Below are 20,976 nucleotides of genomic sequence, written 5' to 3'. Positions count from 1 at the left end.
TCCCCTGCCCTGCCCCCTATTCCCTCCCACCCCCACTACCTCTACATTTCTAGTAATCACAGCCACACCCACAGCTCACCCTCACATCACCTCCACCAATCACAGCTCCTCAAGTCATATCATATTATACCACACCAAGTTGCTCTACACAAAATACTCCCAATCACTCTCATTCCTATTAGACATTTTTTACATCACTCACACTACTTCCCCATCCACATATAGTGCAACCCTATAATTCCGATTCAGACTCCCCACCTAGAACCAAGTTAAACTTTATAACCATGACTATCACACAACTAAGTTTAGTCTGTCTTCTCATAATTCTTTACAACACCACAAGTTATCACTCTAGCAATATTCCTAAACTTAGTAGCACAACACTACATTATGCACTCTCATATACAGACACCACACATTATAATAATATCTGCCCACAATTATTCAAGAACTACATAACGGACCAATTCAGAACTAAACACATATGCTCTCATTCCTACTCCAAAAAACACAATACTTTCTCACACTCCTTACCAAACTCCAACATCTGTATAACCATTTTAACAGCAGGCTTACCATAAGTGGGGATACCCACCCCAACCCAGGCCCAAATCCATCCTGTCCAACACAAACTGCTCCAACACAAATGTCAGAACATAACACCCCCACTTTCTTCATACCTGGGCAAATCAACAACAGCAGCAAAACCAACCATCTTTTAATGCTAAATATTAATATTAGAAGTATCAAAAATAAAATACCTGAATTCCAGGCCACAATGGCGCACTACTCCCCAGACATAGTTGTTTTAACAGAAACCTGGCTAAATAAAGACATAGCTAACTCAAACGTTCTCCCTATCGGCTACAACATCATTAGACAAGACAAACCACTTCATAAAGGGGGTGGAACTGCCTTACTGTACAAGTCCAACTTAACTGTCCATCAATTACCAAACTCCTACCCTCCCCCAATAATTGAGACATACTTATCTCTCAACTTCAACTTCACCCTAAAAAGGTCATCACCACAATTGTAATCTATATTCCACCTGGTAATACACCTGCTAGCCTTGAAGACTTCTTATCCTGGTGTTCTTCCACATACTCACAAGAAACCCTTATTCTGGGGGACTTCAACCTAGATTGGTTCACCTGTATATCAGAAACACCAAGTAATCTAATAAATCTCCATGGCTACTAGCAGCTAGTCCAAATTCCAACTAGATGTGATAAAAAATCTAAAAGGGAACCCATCCTTGACTGGGTCCTAACTAACAAACCCACATTGTACCCTCACACAGGCAGTCTCCCAGACACCTTAAGTGACCACAACATAATATACTTTATACGTAGTAGAACAAGCATATGCAAAACCACTAACTATATATCCACTAGAAACACAAAAACATTCTCTCCTGAGGTCCTCAACACTTTACTCTGTAACTGTGACTGGACCCCCCTAAAAACCCTCCCACTTGACCAGGTTGCAGCATATTTCAACAAAATATTTCTACAACGCCTAGACACTGTCGCTCCATTGCGCAAAATCAAGGTTAGAACCTCTAAAAACCCCTGGCTCAGTAAAGAAATCAAACAAATCCTCAATTCCAGAGACACTGCCTGGCTTTACTATAAAAAAATCAAAGAAACACAAAGCCTAAGTACCAAGAACTGTGCAACTGTGCAAAAAAAATGCATTAGGCTAGACAAAAAATCCTACTACACAACACTACAAACTAAACACCAACATAACCCACAAAAATTTTGGAAAAGTGTAAACCAGCTACTAAAATCCACCCAAAAGGCTACCCCCAAACCAACCACCCCTGACACCAAAGTTCCCATCAAAACACAATTCAACTCCCACTTTGTGAACTCAACTCTATCCTTGGTATCACAGGACAGTTCCTTCATCATTAGCCCCCCCAACACAAATAACACTAATACAAGCTTTACCCTCAAAACAGTTTCCACCACTTCAATCAAAAGCATGCTCTCCAAACTAAAAACCTCATCAACAGCAGCCAACCTACTCCCCAGCTATTTCTTGAAACTCACAGCAGATGCTATTGCTATTGCAGTCTCCACTCTCATAAACAGATCAATTGTTGAAAACTATGTGCCCAAACTCTGGAAAATATCCTACGTTACACCCATACATAAAGGCGGGACCTCCACTGAACTTAATAACTACAGACCCATTGCTTTACTCTCCCCCTAGCCAAAATCCTAGAGAAATGCATCCATACCCAGATGCTAAACTATCTTCTAGACAGCAACATCCTGTCACCTACTCAGCATGGTTTCAGACCTGCCCATAGTACCACTACAGCCATCCTCTGCTTCACAAACACAGTAAACTGTCTCAAAAATGAAGGCCTACAGGTGTCAACTATTTTTCTGGATATGTCCAAAGCATTTGACACAGTCTCACACCAAATCCTGCTAAAAAAACTAAACCAATATTGCCTATCAAATTCCACTCTTACCTGGTTCCAAAGCTACTTAACTGACAGGTACCAAGCTGTGAAATGGGAAAATTCTCTCTCTCCTCAGCTGCCCATAACTATAGGAGTCCTGCAGGGTTCTATCTTAGGACCACTATTATTCACAATCTTCACAAATGACCTCCATACCTCCACACAGCATGCATCTATCATTCAGTATGCAGATGACACTACCTTAATCTGTGCTGCACAAAACATTCTCACCCTCCTGCAAACAACTCAGCTAGCATTCTCTGATGTTGAAAACTACCTTACCAAAGCCCAACTTATCCTCAATCCAAAGAAAACTCAGCTTATGATTATAACCAGTTCTAACAAAAACACTGATAACAATCACTTCACTATATACTCCACAAATGCTACTCCAATTGCTCCAGTGCCACAGGCTAAGCTATTGGGAATAACCATAGACTCCCACCTAAAATTTTATAGTCATCTGAACTTAACTATTAAAAAAGTACATGCCAAACTGGGGTCACTCTACCGTATCAAACCATTTCTTACCAACAACACAAGATCAGCCATTGCTCGCTCCCAACTTCTATCCACCCTACTCTATGCATCTCCCATTCTGACTAATCTCAACAAAACTGAACTAAGCAAAATGGAAGCCTGCTAGAACAGAATTGCCCACTTTGCTGCAAATTGCTCATATAGAACTCATCACTGTACTGCTTTGAGACAGCTCCACTGGCTTGAACTGCTCAACCTCCTAACTTACAATCAGCTCTGCCTCTGTCATTCTATCTATTACCTCCCCAATAAGTGTCCTGCCCTCAAAAACCTAGTACAACATCACACAGCCAAAAGGCCTCTTAGATCATCAAGCAAACTACTACTAGAAGTCACCAACAGCTACAATAGCTTTGGGGATGTGCTATATAATAGTTTAGGGGCTATAAAATGGAACTCTGTCCCCACTAGCATTCAAAACACATCATCCAACGCATCCTTTAAAAACCTCATCGGGCAACATCTCAAGCAAAGTTGGCAGTGCCATGATTGCTCCCCAGGCTAGTGAAAGTGGATAGGGTATACATACCAGAGTACTTGATAATAGTTTTCAGTCTTACTCACAAACACTGGTTAATCTACAATGTATGTGCTGTACCTGTGTACTATGTATGTATTCTACCTATGTTCCAAATTTCAACTGTATAACATAAATCTATTAATTATCTTTATTTTTAAATTAATATTTTTTTGTTTGTTCTCTCCACTGTAACTGTCGATGTGCTGCATACCACTGTACATGTATTTTGCAATTTGTGTGTATACTGATCATGTCTAAATATCTAAATGTATCTGTAATTTTTCTTTGTGGAGCATTTCTCCCTGGACCTCTGCTGAAAAAGGGCCTTTTTGGCTCAGTCAGACACCTCCGGTTAACAAATGTAAAATAAAATAAATAAAAATAAATATAAATTTATGTTAATAGTCCTGATTACTCTGCTCATTTGTTTTAATGCATTTTTAACATTTTGGGTCTTACTGACTTTCTCCAATTTCCTTCATTGATTTCGATATGTCTGTTCATCTCTATTAAACCAAACAGCTCTTCCCTTAGATCATTTTCTTCTAAGTGGAGGACACATTCTTTATTCTTCATTTCCTGTGGGTGTTCAACAGAAAGTTCTGGAACATCTTCCTGTGACATATTCTGTTCATCTGCATCCTGTGTCACCCATTGCTCTTTCATATGGGAACTCACTGGCCTATCACTCCACCACATTGGCTACATCAGAGTTTCCACTGTTTATTGTTCCTTCTCTTACTGTGCAACTCCAACTGAACTTTTGTTCCAGTTTCCTACTGAAGGCCCCAGAGTATCTTCATGTGGCAAGTGATCAGATGCTTACTGTTCTACCGGTTTCCCCTTAATTTGGAGACTCATTATTCTATCATGCTGTGGCGTTACCAGAATTGGATTTTCTACACTAAATCCTTCACTTCACAGATTATCCATAACTTCAGTTTCTATTTCTATATCCTCTTTTCTACATCCCCCCTTTGTTTTCTTATGTTTTGTATTCTGAAATTTTCCATATCCAGATACCTTTACTGGTATTTCTCTTCAAGTATCTTTGGTGTTCCTTTTTTGTATTGATTAGTTTTGCTTTCTCCTTTGCATAAATATTGCACCATATTAAATCCCTTTTTCTTTCTTATGTCCATATTTCTTCTTCAGATGTTTCTGTTTTACCTGTTTCTCCTTACTTTGGAGGCTCATTGTTCCAACATGCTGTGAAATAACCTGTGTTAGATGTTCTATACTAAATCCATTACTTTGCAGGTATTCCATAAATTCATATTCTATTTGTTTAACTTCTAATTTACTAATATTCTGTTCTGCATTGCCTCTTTGTGATTTTATTTTTTTTTTGTACTGTGAAATTTTTCATATCTGTGTACCTTTGCATGTATTACTCCTCAAATATATATGGAGCTGCTTTTTTGTATTGATTAGTTTGGTTTTCTTCTTTGCATAAATATTGTACCATATCAGATCTCTTTACCCATGTCCATGTTTTCTTTTTTATACCTTTCAAAAATCTCTAGGTTTTATTCTTTATGTTTTCGTACTTCCTCTGTCACTTCTTTTTCCAAACAGCCCAAAGTTTCTTGGGCTATATAATGTTTTTTTCTGGATCTGTAGTATCAATGAACACAAATTTGATTTGAAGCTTTTGGCATTTCTTCTTCAAGTATTTTTCTTTCCTCTAATTTCTCTCTTAATCTTTTTCAATATCTTCTGTCTGGAAATTCAGGGCTTCTTGTGCAATAGTAACAATACATTCTTTCTTATTTATCCACAATAGTCCACTCTATCATCTTTCTGGCACTTTTTTTGGCCTGTCAGTATTTGTTCGTTTTATGGACTACTACTTCCTTCTACAACAGAGGGGCCATCCTCCCCCTGAGCTTGGTCTGGCACCATTACAGGAATGATTCATGTCTTGAAGATTCTACACTGTCAGTTCTTCCAGTCCTGTTACCAGTGCGCCTACCAAGATTGGGCACTTTTATTTATTCTGGGACTTGGGCACCCAGCTGTCTTTAATGTTTTAACCTACTTTTGTCTATGATATATGCTCTATAAAATGCAGTCTATATATCAGTGTCATCTTGGTTAGATTTTGTAAAAATATGGTCCACCACATGAAAGTAGTCACCAAGACTTCAGATTAAATTAAATTACAGCAATTCTACTCACCTTTCCTTGCTGATTTCATCATCTCTCCATTCAGACTGCATTGCCCTGCAGTTTGGTACATATGTTACACTTACATATGGTAGATTTAAGATCAGTCTGCCGAATCATGTGCTTGTTTCGTTCATTGTTCTGCAGCTTGGTAACACTATATTCTATCTTTAAACTATGCTATAGATCTTATGTCTGCATTTGATAAATATATCTCAAATGGTGTAATTAAAGTATTGAATAGTATTTTAGAAACAGGAAACAGAATTTATATTACAACAAACAAGTGACAAAAAAAACTTCACACATGATCTGTTAGTGATACCATGAGCCAAAAAGAACATAAGACCACTGTCAAAGGCTAGGGTAATGTGTGGCTTATCTGATCATTTCACAAGAGTCACTTACATGTAGTTTTCTATAGCATTTTGCTACAATTAGCAAGGATAGATGTAAATGTGCTAGGATGCTTTCTTTACTGGCAGGGTGCCCTTTAATGAGTACTTTTACACACCATTCCTTTTTGAAGCAGTTATTAATTACTCATATATGCCTGTAGAAGAACATGTTTCTGTTGCACTGCCAGACAAAGTTCTAATTTCCTAAAGTATTAACATATTGGGTTTATATTAAAACCACGAAATCTGAAATCCATGAATGCAATTACATTGACACATAAACGTCGATCTACTAAAACAGCGAACTATGGAAATGTCGAAAATCAGAATGCCGAACGTATTTCCGGAAGCAACAGTGCCATACAGGTAAGTTAAACCTAACTAAACAAACCTAATGGAACACACTTTTCCAAACGTTTCTGTAGGGGGGGCAAGCCCCCATGAACCCCCACACCCCCCTACTTAAATATACCAACTCCAAGACCGCACTACAGTGGGGAAAATAATCTATTTCCTCATCCCCACGATCACCCTGCTGGCCAAGGAAATTCATTCAGCGTTCTGATTTTCGACGTTTCCGTAGTTTGCTGTTTTAGTAGATCAACATTTAGGTGTTGATGTAATTGTATTTGTGGATTTCAGCTTTCGTGGTTTTAAAATAGACCCAACATATTAATGATTTAAGAATACGCACTTTTTAAAATAAGTTTGAGTAAAAGGTTTGCAAAGAAAAGAAACCAAAGAGTAGAAGTGGTGAAACACACAAGTATAATGAACTGGGGGGGATCTTAAATAATTTAGGTCATTAACAAGTAATCCAAGGATGAAGAGCTTCAACATGCTGTGCAAAAATATTTAATTATTTCAGCTGGCGCATACCCTATACTAGGTCACTGATGTGGATCCTGAGAATTTCTGCATCTGAATTATTTTGTAAATTTATTGTATTATCATTTGTTGAGCAGGTTAGGCCCGGTGTGGACCTTGAGAATTTCTGCATCTGAATTATTTTGTAAATTTATTGTATTATCATTTGTTGAGCAGGTTAGGCAGATTAAGCTACTGATGTCATTTCAGTGCAGATTTGAAACAGGGGTGTTAGGATGTCATAATGGCTAAGATGTATACGTTACAAACACAAAGTGCAGGGTTTGATTCTCACATGCGGTAAATGGCTAGGGTTAAAATGGCTTGTAAGGGCAGTTAGTCTCATACGATCCTGTGGTATTTATACTGTGATGGGAAATTTGGCTACGGTAATAGGGAACTTCCACTACTCTTTTTGATAGGTGTCATGCGATCTTTGTTATTTTCAACTGAGCTACCAACAACTCAATCAGATAGGGCCATGGTTTAAGATCCCATCTGAAGGATGATACACTTAGAGGTGCAGCACCCTCTCATCAGAAGGACGACACACTAAGAGATGCAGTACCCTCTCATTGGAAGGATGACACACCCAGTGGTGCAGTGATCTCTCATTGCAAGAACGACACACTCAAAGGTGCAGCACCATCACATCTGATGGATGACACCCTCAGAGGTGGAGCACCCCCATCTGAAGAATGACACCCTCAGAGGTGCAGTACCCTCTCATCAGAAAAGCAACACACTCAGAGGTGCAGTACCCCTAATGATGCACAGCACTGTCAGCAATCCATCTGTCTGTTGTGGGAATAGAACCCACTGCCTTCTTTTAGAAAAGGTGAGTGTGCATACCAGTTTTACCACAAACCCAGATATTCTTTCACATTCGTTCGACTGTTTTTCACAGTTGCAGATACTGCACTTGCAATGTGCAAAATTCTAAAGAGGACAGTGAGACAGATTCCAAAAGACTTTGGGGTGGAGCAACATGCTCAAATGAGTGTGCTACTCCTCACCTGATTCCAAAAACCAGAGCTCCTTCAGTTCCCATTCAGCATATGCTAATGTCGACTGATGGAGATCTGTGTCTGATTTCCAAAAGGGGAATCTAGGTTGGCACACCAAACAAATTCAGCACTGTACACTGAAAAGCTCACCAATGTACAAAGACAAGTCAATGCTGAAGCCCACTGAAATAAGAGTGGTCCTCATTGAGGCAGAAGCTCCAAATTTATGTAGAAGATGTTACTGCAAGCAGTATGAGGTGGACAATACTGCCTACAGTACCTAGTTCTAGATTCAGGTGTATTACTGGATGGACAATACTGCCTACAGTGCCTAGCTCTACATTCAGGTGTATTACTGGATAGACAATACTGCCTACAGTGCCTAGTTCTACATTCAGGTGTATTACTGGATGGACAATATTGCCTTCAGTACCTAGTTCTACATTCAGGTGTATTACTGGATGGACAATATTGCCTTCAGTACCTTGTTCTACAGTCAGGTGTATTACTGGATGGACAATACTGCCTACAGTACCTAGTTCTACATTCAGGTGTATTACTGGATGGAAAATACTGCCTACAGTACCTAGTTCTACATTCAGGTGTATTACTGGATGGACAATACTGCCTACAGTACCTAGTTCTACATTTGGGTGTATTACTGGATGGACAATACTGCCTACAGTACCTAGTTCTACATTTGGGTGTATTACTGGATGGACAATACTGCCTACATATCTAGTTCTACACATTTGGGTGTGTACTGGATGATGGACCTATGGTACCTAACGTTCTATTTCAAGGTGTATTACTAGATGGATAATACTGCCTACATATCTAGTTCTACATTCAGGTGTATTACTGGATGGACAATACTGCCTACAGTACCTAGTTCTACATTCAGGTGCATTACTGGATGGACAATACTGCCTACAGTACCTAGTTCTGCATTCAGGTGTATTACTGGATGGACAATACTGCCTACAGTACCTAGTTCTGCATTTAGGTGTATTACTGGATGGACAATACTGCCTACAGTACCTAGTTCTGCATTCAGGTGTATTACTGGATGGACAATACTGCCTACAGTACCTAGTTCTACGTTCAGGTGTATTACTGGATGGACAATACTGCCTACAGTACCTAGTTCTACATTCAGGTGTATTACTGGATGGACAGTACTGCCTACAGTACGTTCTGCATTCAGGTGTATTACTGGATGGACAATACTGCCTACAGTACCTAGTTCTACATTCAGGTATATTACTGGATGGACAATACTGCCTACAGTACCTAGTTCTACATTCAGGTGTATTACTGGATGGACAATACTGCCTATAGTGGGTCTGTATCACTTTGTCAAACAAACTATTTATCAAATACCTCTTTGTCAAACTTTATTTATCGAAAGTTAATCCATCGAATGTACATTTTAGCAAATTTTTTTCCCAGGGAAAAAAAAATAGTTAGCCAATCAAACATAAAATAAAAAATGACACCGCAAGAACTGAACTGAGACAATAAATCCAACCACAGGACCACCAGAGTGACTTTGTTAAGCGCTTTCACTCACTTTAATGCACATGAGCTTCATCAGAACAAACATTACATTCATTACAAGCTGCTTAAATACCACAGGATATCAAATCACACGACTTTCCATATAAAAACCTTAAAGTAACCTTTCTGTTTATATTCAAATGTTTTTTTTAAATAAATAATATTGATCAAATAATTAATGTACATATTTCTGACTTAACAACATATAATCTAATGATTTAAATATATATATATATATATATATGTATAAATTAACAAATAAAAATTGAATTTATACAATTATTTAATTCTGGCCATCTGCAGAAAACATTTCATGTTGACTGTCCCATTGAGGCCAGGAGGTTCATCAGCTGTTAACAATACTTGCCACAAACTTTCCTTACACTCCAAAAGTGTCTTATAGTGCCCAGAGAACAAGTCAGTGTCGACCCTTTCCAAAACAAAAAAAGAAAACTTCTTACACAAAACACATTCCGTGGCATGAACAGTGAGAGCATTGTTGACATCTTTTTTCTTTATGGCTAAACTATGCTCATAAATTCTTTTGTTTAATGCTCTAATAGTTTTCCCAATATAAAATTTTTGGCATGTATCACATGTTGCACACTATACCACATTGGTCGTACTACAATCATATCGCGCTGTAGCCACAAACTTTCTTTTTAAATGTTTAATTCTAAGCTAGACACATTACTAATGTATCTACACTGTGTGCATCTACCACATGAAAAACTTCCAACTGAACAAATCACTGAACTTGTGATCTGATTTCTCTTGGATACTAGAATTTGCTTAATACTAGTGACCTTTTTGTATCACAAAAATGGCTTCTCACCTAAAATCTTGACTAATTCTGTATTGAACATTATTACCTTCCAATGTTCCATGAGAATATTTCTTATTACACTCATCTCATTACAAATACGTATAGGAAAAGCTAACGTAAAATTCATATATCCATTATTTGTAACTCTGTGAGATGCAACCCTTAGAGTCACATTGTTGTCCAAAATTGGACTTGCAGAAGTCACTCTAAGCTGTTTACCTTCCTGAACTATCTTGCAAAGCCAGTTCAAATCATAACCTCTTTATTGAAAAAAGCTTAACAATTTATCTACCTCTTCTAAAAAAATCGAATGTTCAGTGGTCAATCTACTGAGTCATATGAACTGACCTTTGACAACCCCACATTTCATATGAACAGGATATAAACTCTCTCTGTGTAAATATTGATTGACAAAGGTATTTTCTAAATACCTGACTTTGAAATCTCAGTGTGTTGATGTCAAAGGTGAGATGTAAATCCAAAAAATGTATGGAGTCCCCAAAACTACCAATAATAAAATTCAAAATGGTAGTACTACTATTAAGATGCTACAAAGAGTAGACAACTGTCATAGCCGCCCTTCCAAAGAAAAATTAAATCATCTATGTATCGCCTGTAAAATAAAATATTTTCTACAAAAGGCACCACATAAAGATGTTTCAATTCCCAAAGGGCCATGACAATGTTGGCAAATGAAGGTGCTACTCTAGACCCCATAGCTACCCCAGATATTTGTTGAAAAAATCTCTTGCCAAATTTGAAAAAATGTTGGTAAGAACTAATTCCAAGGGCAGCCATGGTGGTGCAGTGGTTAGCATTGTAGCCTCACAGCAAGAGGTTCTCCGGTTCGATCCTTGGCTGGGGTGCCTTCTGTGCAGAGTCTGCATGTCCTCCCTGTGGTCACGTGGATTTCCTCCGGGTGCTCCGATTTCCTCCCACATCCCAAAGACATGCAGTAGGTGGATTGGGCACTCTAAATTGGCCCTAGGTGAGAGTGCTTGTGTGTTTGTGCCTTCTGTGGAAGGTTGGGTGCCAGGCTGGCAACTCAACACTGTGAAACTCCACTGCCAATCATGAGCGGACAGGTGATCCGCTGTGGCGACCCTTAACTGGGAAAAGCCAAAAGAAGAAGAGTGGTAAAAACTAACTCCATAAGTATACAAGCAGTGTTGATCATAACATTTTCAAGGGCTGTATACTCTGTCAAATATTCTCTCAGATATTCCAGGCCAACCTCTCAATCTATGCTAGTATATAATGAAGTAACATCTAAACTAGCAAAATAAACAGAAGAAGAAGAAACGTTTGCCACATTCAGCTCATTTAACAATTCTAGTAAATGCCAAGAATCTTGTAAATAAAACCTAGATTTCTGAACCAGTGGATTAAAGATGCTGTCAAGCCAAACTGAAATGGGCTCTGTCTTAGAGTACGATGCAGATACAATAGGCCTAAAAGGGGGACAGGTACGATTTTTATGTACTTTGGGAATACCAAACATCACAGCCATTTTGGGGTATTCCACTTGTAAAAACCTGTAAGTATCAAAGTCTGTGCTGATATCACAAAATAAATTGAATAAAATAGTATCCAAATGTCTAAAGCAGCTGAGGATGTATTCACTACTAACTGCTTTATAACAATTGTCATCAGCAAGTAAAGAAAGCATAGCTTGTTCATAAGAAGTAGTCTTCATATCCACTAATGAACCCCCCTCCCCTTATCTGCTTTCATAACTCTAACTTCATTGTTGTTACTTAAATTAAACAGAGCCTTTCTTTCCCCTTCAGGCAAATTAGAATCAAACATATAACTTTTCATAGTTCTAAACTGTTTTCACAAAGTGTACCAAACATTTGAATGGTAGAATTTAAAGCTGGATTGTAAGTGCTGTTCTTTTTAAACACAGTTGTCACAGTTTGAACATTAGGAATGTTGTCAAAAATAAAGCTTAGATTCAATTTCCTGAGGTATAATCTAAAATCCACAATTAATCTAGGAATATTCACTGCATTAGTAGGAACAAAGAAAAAAACTTTTTTCAAAACAGAAATAACATCACTGTCCAGTGTATCACCAGTCAGATTCAATACTTCTATATCAAAAGTCAATTCTTTCTCCAGTTCCTCCCTTTCACATTGTTCTTGTTGTTCTCTTGTTGTGTCCACTTGGGAGTCTTTTTGTTCCCTGTGGAGTCCACTAAAATGGACCAAAATCATTACTGCTGTTTCCTTTGTTATTGTTAGATACTTGAGTAGAATGACCATTAGTATTAACATTACTAGTAATGTCAGGGCAGTCAGAATTATCAGTCAATGCAGCTGAATTGTTATAACTGCTGTCGGTGTTATTAACAACAGTTTTGGTGATTGTAGGTTGAAAATATTTCCTACCTTGAATGTTGTTGTTAAATTTAAGAGGATATGCTGTCCCATTAGAGTATGCTTGTAAATCTCTAATAAGCTTACCCCGTTTTCTGACTACTATTGATGCTTTGTGCCGATCCACTTTAACACTGATACTGCAATAGAAAGTGTTAAAGAAAGAAAAACTAGGATAAAACTTGATGTTTTTGTCTAAAATCTCTAATTCATCTTTCATGACAGAAATATCTTTGATGTATTGAACTATCAAAGGCTTCATAATGGAAATCCCAGTTGTGTTAAACATGTCCACTACTTCTTTATATAACAAGTCACCTTCCTTAACACAGTTTGGAAATTTGAAAACTCTTAGGCCTTGTGGGACACACCCACGCCTAATGTTTTCTTCAAAATACAAACTTTTCAACTGTAAAGAAGCTATCTTAGTAGCCAACCATTCTAGTTTGAATATATTATCTTTACAAAGTTCAAAATCTTGGTCTTCATTACAAATGTTGTTATTACTTAATTGTGAAGAGCCAACACTGTCTTTGACATCTGAAAATGGATTAGAACTGTTAGAAAACAAATTGTTGATCAAATCACCTCCATTAGAATCTGAAACTACTGTAAAAGTTCCATTTCTTTCGCTCGAACTAAGCGACCGGCATCCATTGTTGGAAACATTCCTTTTGGGAGCAGGACCAACCCCTTCACATATAGCACGCCTTCCTATATTCTGTGCTTGGTTGCCGGAATCCCCAGTCGAGCCTGATAGTCTGGTAAACCCATCACGAATAGTATAAGTGATGATAGAAACCAATTGATTTGAAACCCCACCTGAATCTCCTGGTGTGGGGTGTATGGTTAAATTAAGGTTACAGTCCTGGGAAGAATCGCCTCCAGTCATGGTGCAACGCAAACACAATAGTTAAAACTCAAATAAACTAGACCAAAAACAAAATAAAAAAATGACACAGAAAGAACTGAACTGAGACAATAAATCCAACCACAGGACCACCAGAGTAGCTTTGTTAAGCACTTTCACTCACTTTAATGTGCATGAGCTTCATCATAACAAACATTACATTCATTGCAAACTGCTGAAATACCACGATATCAAATCACATGACTTTCCATTTAAAAACCTTAAAGTAACCTTTCTATTTATATTCAAATGTTTTTTTTTTAAATAAATAATATTGATCAAATAATTAATGTATATATTTCTGACTTAACAACATATAATCTAATGATTTAAATATATATATATATATATATATATATATATATATATATATATATATATATATATATATGTATAAATTATCAAATAAAAATTGAATTTATACAATTATTTAATTCTCGCCATCTGCAGAAAACATTTCATGTTGACTGCCCCATTGAGGCCAGGACGTTCATCAGCTGTTAACAATACTTGCCACAAACTTTCCTTACACTCCAAAAGTGTCTTATAGTCGCCAAAGAACAAGTCAATGTCAACCCTTTCCAAAACAAAAAAAAAACTTCTTACACAAAACACATTCCGTGGCATGAACAGCGAGAGCATTGTTGAGATCTTTTTTCATTATGGCTAAACTATGCTCATAAATTCTTTTGTTTAATGCTCTATAGTTTTCCCAATATAAAATTTTTGGCATGTATCACATGTTGCACACTATACCACATTGGTCGCACTACAATCATATCGCGCTCTAGAATATAGAATTATTTTGTAAATTTATTGTATTATCATTTGTTAGCAGGTTAAGCCCGATGTGGATCTTGAGAATTTCTGCATCTGAATTATTTTGTAAATTTATTGTATTATCATTTGTTGAGCAGGTTAGGCCCATTAAGCTACTGATGTCATTTCAGTGCAGATTTGAAACAGGGGTATTAGGATGTCATAATGGCTAAGATGTATACGTTACAAACACAAAGTGCAGGGTTTGATTCTCACATGCGGTAAATGGCTAGGGTTAAAATGGCTTGTAAGGGCAGTTAGTCTCATACGATCCTGTGGTATTTATACTGTGATGGGAAATTTGGCTACGGTAATAGGGAACTTCCACTACTCTTTTTGATAGGTGTCATGCGATCTTTGTTATTTTCAACTGAGCTACCAACAACTCAATCAGATAGGGCCATGGTTTAAGATCCCATCTGAAGGATGACACACTCAGAGGTGCAGCACCCTCTCATCAGAAGGACGACACACTAAGAGATGCAGTACCCTCTCACTGGAAGGACAACACACTCAGAGGTGCAGCCCCCTCTCATCGGAAGGATGACACACCCAGTGGTGCAGTGATCTCTCATTGCAAGAACGACACACTCAAAGGTGCAGCACCCTCACATCTGATGGATGACACCCTCAGAGGTGGAGCACCCCCATCTGAAGAATGACACCCTCAGAGATGCAGTACCCTCTCATCAGAAGGGCAACACACTCAGAGGTGCAGTACCCCTTATGCTGCAATGCACTGTCAGCAATCCATCTTTCTGGTGTTGGAATAGAACCCACTGCCTTCTTTTAGAAAAGGTGAGTGTGCATACCAGTTTTACCACAAACCCAGATATTCTTTCACATTCATTCGACTGTTTTTCACAGTTGCAGATACTGCACTTGCAATGTGCAAAATTCTAAAGAGGACAGTGAGACAGATTCCAAAAGACTTTGGGGTGGAGCAACATGCTCAAATGAGTGTGCTACTCCTCACCTGATTCCAAAAAACAGAGCTCCTTTAGTTCCCATTCAGCATATGCTAATGTGGACTGATGGAGATCTGTGTCTGATTTTAAAAGGGGAATCTAGGTTGGCACACCAAACAAATTCAGCACTGTAACCTGAAAAGCTCACCAATGTACAAAGACAAGTCAATGCTGAAGCCCACTGAAATAAGAGTGGTCCTCATTGAGGCAGAAGCTCCAAATTTATGTAGAAGATGTTACTGCAAGCAGTATGAGGTGGACAATACTGCCTACAGTACCTAGTTCTAGATTCAGGTGTATTACTGGATGGACAATACTGCCTACAGTGCCTAGCTCTACATTCAGGTGTATTACTGGATAGACAATACTGCCTACAGTGCCTAGTTCTACATTCAGGTGTATTACTGGATGGACAATACTGCCTACAGTACCTAGTTCTACATTCAGGTGCATTACTAGATGGATAATACTGCCTACAGTACCTAGTTCTACATTCAGGTGCATTACTGGATGGGCAATACTGCCTGCAGTACCTAGTTCTACATTCAGGTGCATTACTGGATGGACAATACTGCCTACAGTACCTAGCTCTACATTCAGGTGTATTACTGGATGGACAATACTGCCTACAGTACCTAGTTCTACATTCAGGTGCATTACTGGATGGACAATACTGCCTACAGTAGCTAGTTCTACATTCAGGTGTATTACTGGATGGACAATACTGGCTACAGCACCTAGTTCTACATTCAGGTGTATTACTGGATGGACAATACTGCCTACAGTACCTAGTTCTACATTCCGGTGCATTACTAGATGGACAATACTGCCTGCAGTACCTAGTTCTACATTCAGGTGTATTACTGGATGGACAATAATGCCTACAGTACCTAGTTCTACATTCAGGTGTATTACTGGATGGACAATACTGCCTGCAGCACCTAGTTCTACATTCAGGTGTATTACTGGATGGACAACACTGCCTACAGTACCTAGTTCTACATTCAGGTGTATTACTGGATGGACAATACTGCCTACAGTACCTAGTTCTACATTCAGGTGTTATTACTGGATGGACAATACTGCCTACGGTACTTAGTTCTACATTCAGGTGTATTAATGGATGGACAATACTGCCTACAGTGCCTAGTTCTACATTCAGGTGTATTACTGGATGGACAATACTGCCTACAGTACCTAGTTCTACATTCAGGTGTATTAATGGATGGACAATACTGCCTATAGTGGGTCTGTATCACTTTGTCAAACAAACTACTTATCAAATACCTCTTTGTCAAACTTTATTTATCGAAAGTTAATCCATTGAATGCACATTTTAGCAATTTTTTTTTCCCAGGGAAAATAAAATATAGCCAATCAAACATCACAAAAAACACAACATTTAAAACCCACCCAGGTAGGGGGCTCCACACTCCCCAACTAAATATACCAATTCTGAGATTGCACTACAGTGGGGAAAAGCCAAAAACCTGATGATGGGCAACTATTGTTTCTCCCTGAGAATAAAATCACTAAAGCGAGCATTCGATGGATTAAGATTCGATGAATACATTTCGACAAAGAGGTGTTCAATAAACAGTTTATTCAACAAATTGATAGGGACCCATCTATAGTACCTAGTTTTACATTCAGGTGTATTACAGGTTGAAAAATACTGAGTGCAATACCTAGTTCTACACAGAGATGCATTACAGGGTGGGAAATACTACCTGCAGTACCTAGTTATACATACATGTCTGCTATGAGGTGGGAACTTTAGCTTGCAGTACCTAGGTCCTCATATAGCTGTGTTATGAGGTGGGAAGTTCAACCTGCAGTACCTAGCTCCATATATAGGGGTGATATGAGATGGGAAGTTCTGTCTGCAGTACCTTGCTCCATATATAGGTGTGTTATGAGATGGGAAGTTCTGTCTGCAATACCTTGCTCCACATATAGGTGTATTATGAGGTGGGATCTTCCACCTGCAGTACCTAGCTCCACATATAGGTATGTTATGAGATAAGTAGTTCTACCTGCAGTACCATGCTCCACATATATGTATGTTATGAGTTAAGAAGTTCTACCTGCAGTACCTAGCTCCACATATAGGTGTGATATGAGATGTGAAGTTCTGCCTGCAGTACCTAGCTCCATATATAGGTGTTTTATGAGATGGGAAGTTCTGCCTGCAGTACCTAGCTCCATTTAGAGGTGTGTTATGAAATGGGAAGTTCTATCTGTAGTACCTCGCTCCATATACAGGTCTGTTATGAGATGGAAAGTTCTACCTGCAGTACCTAACTCCACATATAGGTTTGTTATGAGATGGGAAGTTATGCCTGCAGTACCTAGCTCCACGTATAGGTGTGTTATATTTATTTTATTTATTTTACATTTGTTAACCAGGAGAGTCCAACTGGACACAGGTCCATTTTCAGCTGAGGCCCAGGGAGAAAAGCTCCAAGTTAGTTAAGTTACAAGTTGGTTCAACAAGTTGGTACAGATGCAATCAGCATCAACAGAGAGAGAGATCAACATCAACATAATACAAAGGTTATATGTACATTAATACTGGATTCTAAGTCTATACAGTCATAAAGAATTTTTTTTTTATCTAATAGGGAGAGCATCAAGAGAGCAGGCCTTTAATAGGGAAAAGAAGCCTAGAGCTGATAGGGCTGTTTAATTGTTAGGATACAATTTGATAAATAGTATTAGAATAGGAGGTTACTATTTATTAGGGTTCAGTTTTGTAAGGTACAGTTCTTAATTCCTATAGGTATAGAGGCTGATTCTACACGGAACTTGACAGTGCTTTGTAGAATTCAACATAGATTGGTGGAGATCTTAATGATTTGCCATGGTCTGGCTTTATATGATGGGAAGTTCTGCCTGCAGTACCTAACCCCACATATAGGTGTGTCATGAGATGGGAAGTTCTGCCTGCAGTACCTAACTCCACATATAGGTGTGTTATGAGATGGGAAGTTCTGCCTGCAGTACCTAATTTATTTATTTGTTTATTTCAGTTTGTTGACTGGGGATGTCCACTGGGACACAAAGACCCCATTTTCAGTGGAGGCCCGGGGAGTAAAGCTCCAAATGAACAGTTACAGAGAAACAATACATACAATAAAGTTTGTCAAGCAAAATGCAGCATTCAATACAAAATAGATGTGGTAAAACATACAGTACAGTACAATAACAGATAAAGTGAATGTGTTATAAAGATTTTGATAATGACAAATAAGAATACCTTTTTTTTGGCAGATTAGGAGATCATTTTGAGTGGGATACAGATGTGGCTACAGTAGAAAACAGATGTGGCTACAGTAGAAAACTGCCCAGCTGGGATGAAAAGAGGTGATTGCAGTAGTTGTTGTAGCAGATGGTGGAGACATTAGTGGTTAGATGGGCAAATTTAAGTTGAGGAGTGGGATGGGCTTAGCCATTTAGTAGTAAGATAGGAGAATAAGAGGGATTTAAATTTGGTGTGATTGGGGGTATTCCGAAGGGTGTGAGGGAGAGGGTTTCAAAGTTTAGAAATGGAGCAGGAGAGAAGGAGTTGTCCAGGGGGTCGAGAGGGTTTGTAGATTTATCAGAGGTTTTGGTTTTCTGATCTGAGTGAGTGATTAGGGATGTAGGGACTTAGTGCAGTAGAGAGAGATGGGCAGCTAGTGGACTTGTGGATGAGCTTGTGGGCGTTAGTGAGTCTAAGTAAGATCAGGTAACTGGGAAGTTCGAGACACTGTAGAGTGAGGAGAGAGTGGCAGTGGTGGGACGAGTTTTTTGAGTTGGTAGCAAATGTGCTTGTTTTATTATAGCATGATGTGAGTTTATATTGTAAACCGAGTTGGAGATTGTTTATCAGGGGCACCGTATATAAGAGAGGGGAGCAAGTAGGAGGAAGCTAAGGTTTTTCTGGTGGAGGGGGAGAGTTAGTGGCTGTGTCTGTATGTAAGCCCTACTTTTTGGTGTTTTTTTTAATGGTGGATTGAATATGGGTGTCAAATTTTAGGTGCTCGTCAATAATGACACCAAAGACTTTGGTATTTGAAACAATTTCAATTGGAATGTTGTTGTTACTGAGTACTGAGAAAGAGTTTATGTCTATAGGGGAGAGTCTAGCAGGGGAAAAGATCATCAGCTTGGTCTTATTAGTATTAATGGCAAGGTGATTAGCTTGCCCTTAGCTAACTCTAGATATACAGGTGTTATGAGATGGAAAGTTCTGCCTGCATTACCTAACTTTACATATAGGTCTTTTATGAGATGGGAAGTTCTGCCTGCAGTACCTAGCTCCATATATACGTGTGTTATGAGATGGGAAGTTCTGCTCATATATACATGTGTTATGAGATGGGAGGTTCCGCCTGCAGTACCTAGCTCCATATTATATATATATATATATATATATATATATATATATATATATATATATATATATATATATATGGGGCTACTGCTCTACATCAAAAGAGCACTTCTTTGAAATAGAGCAGGAGACCCACACCAGCAAAAGTTCAGTTCAATGAAAGTGCACTTTCACTGAAGTGTAGTTCCACAGTGACCACAACCCCCCCCCACTAAAACATGTTTTTGCAGGGGGCAAGCCCCCCTGCACCTCCCATAATGAGGCTGTGCCCTCCACACCCCCTTACTTAAATATATCAACTCAGAGATCACACTACAGTGGGGAAAAGGGAATATTCCCATTCTGCCCTGTAGTGTGACTGCCAAAGTCAATGTTTGAAATTTCACAACTTCGAAAACGTGGACTCGGTGAAGTGGGCTCGAAGAAGTGAAACTTCGAACATCTGCACGGATCCCATATATATATATATATATATATATATATATATATATATATATATATATAGATTCATAGGTAGGTACTAGGCTATTGGCCCTGGGGCCTATACAAGCCCAGCCAAAAAAGGTACCCTGGCTTTTGCCACCCAAGAAAATTATTTTCTTGTGCCACTGTCGAGCAGAGCCATAGAAGTGATCCCCGGGGTGAATTTACTATTTCCCATCCAATCTTCAAGATTCTTCTTGAAGAGTGCTAATGAGGAGTTTTGTTTGATATAGATAGGTAGTTTATTCCAGAGTATGGGAAGTGTCTGGGACAGGAATCTATCCCTCCGGTATGTTCTGTTTATTGTGGTGACAAGGTTTAGTTCCATAGAGCATGTAGCTCAGAGGGATTTCTTTAAGTGGAGCATGTTCAACAGCTCTGGGTTTGATATAGCTTTGTATGTTAGGCAGAGATCGCCTCTGAATAGATGATATGCAATCGAGTAAAGCTGAAGTTTTTTGAGAAGGTCTGCATAGGGCATCTGTTTGAGGCTGGTAATCCTCTTTGTGAGCTAGTTCTGCGGCCTTTCCAGTTGTTGTAGATGTCTTGTGAGGTACATACCAAAAGGGGCATTGTACTCTATAATGGGTCTAATGATTGATGAGTAGAGGGGAACAATGACCTCTTTTTTTCTGGATGAGAAACCTTTTGTGATGAGGTGTGTCACG

Source organism: Protopterus annectens, chromosome 2.part1, assembly GCF_019279795.1.
Source record: "Protopterus annectens isolate FY-2018-M chromosome 2.part1, PAN1.0, whole genome shotgun sequence".
Classification (NCBI taxonomy): Eukaryota; Metazoa; Chordata; order Ceratodontiformes; family Protopteridae; genus Protopterus; species Protopterus annectens.
The sequence above is the reverse complement of the archived record's forward strand: the minus strand, read 5'-3'. Positions refer to the sequence as shown.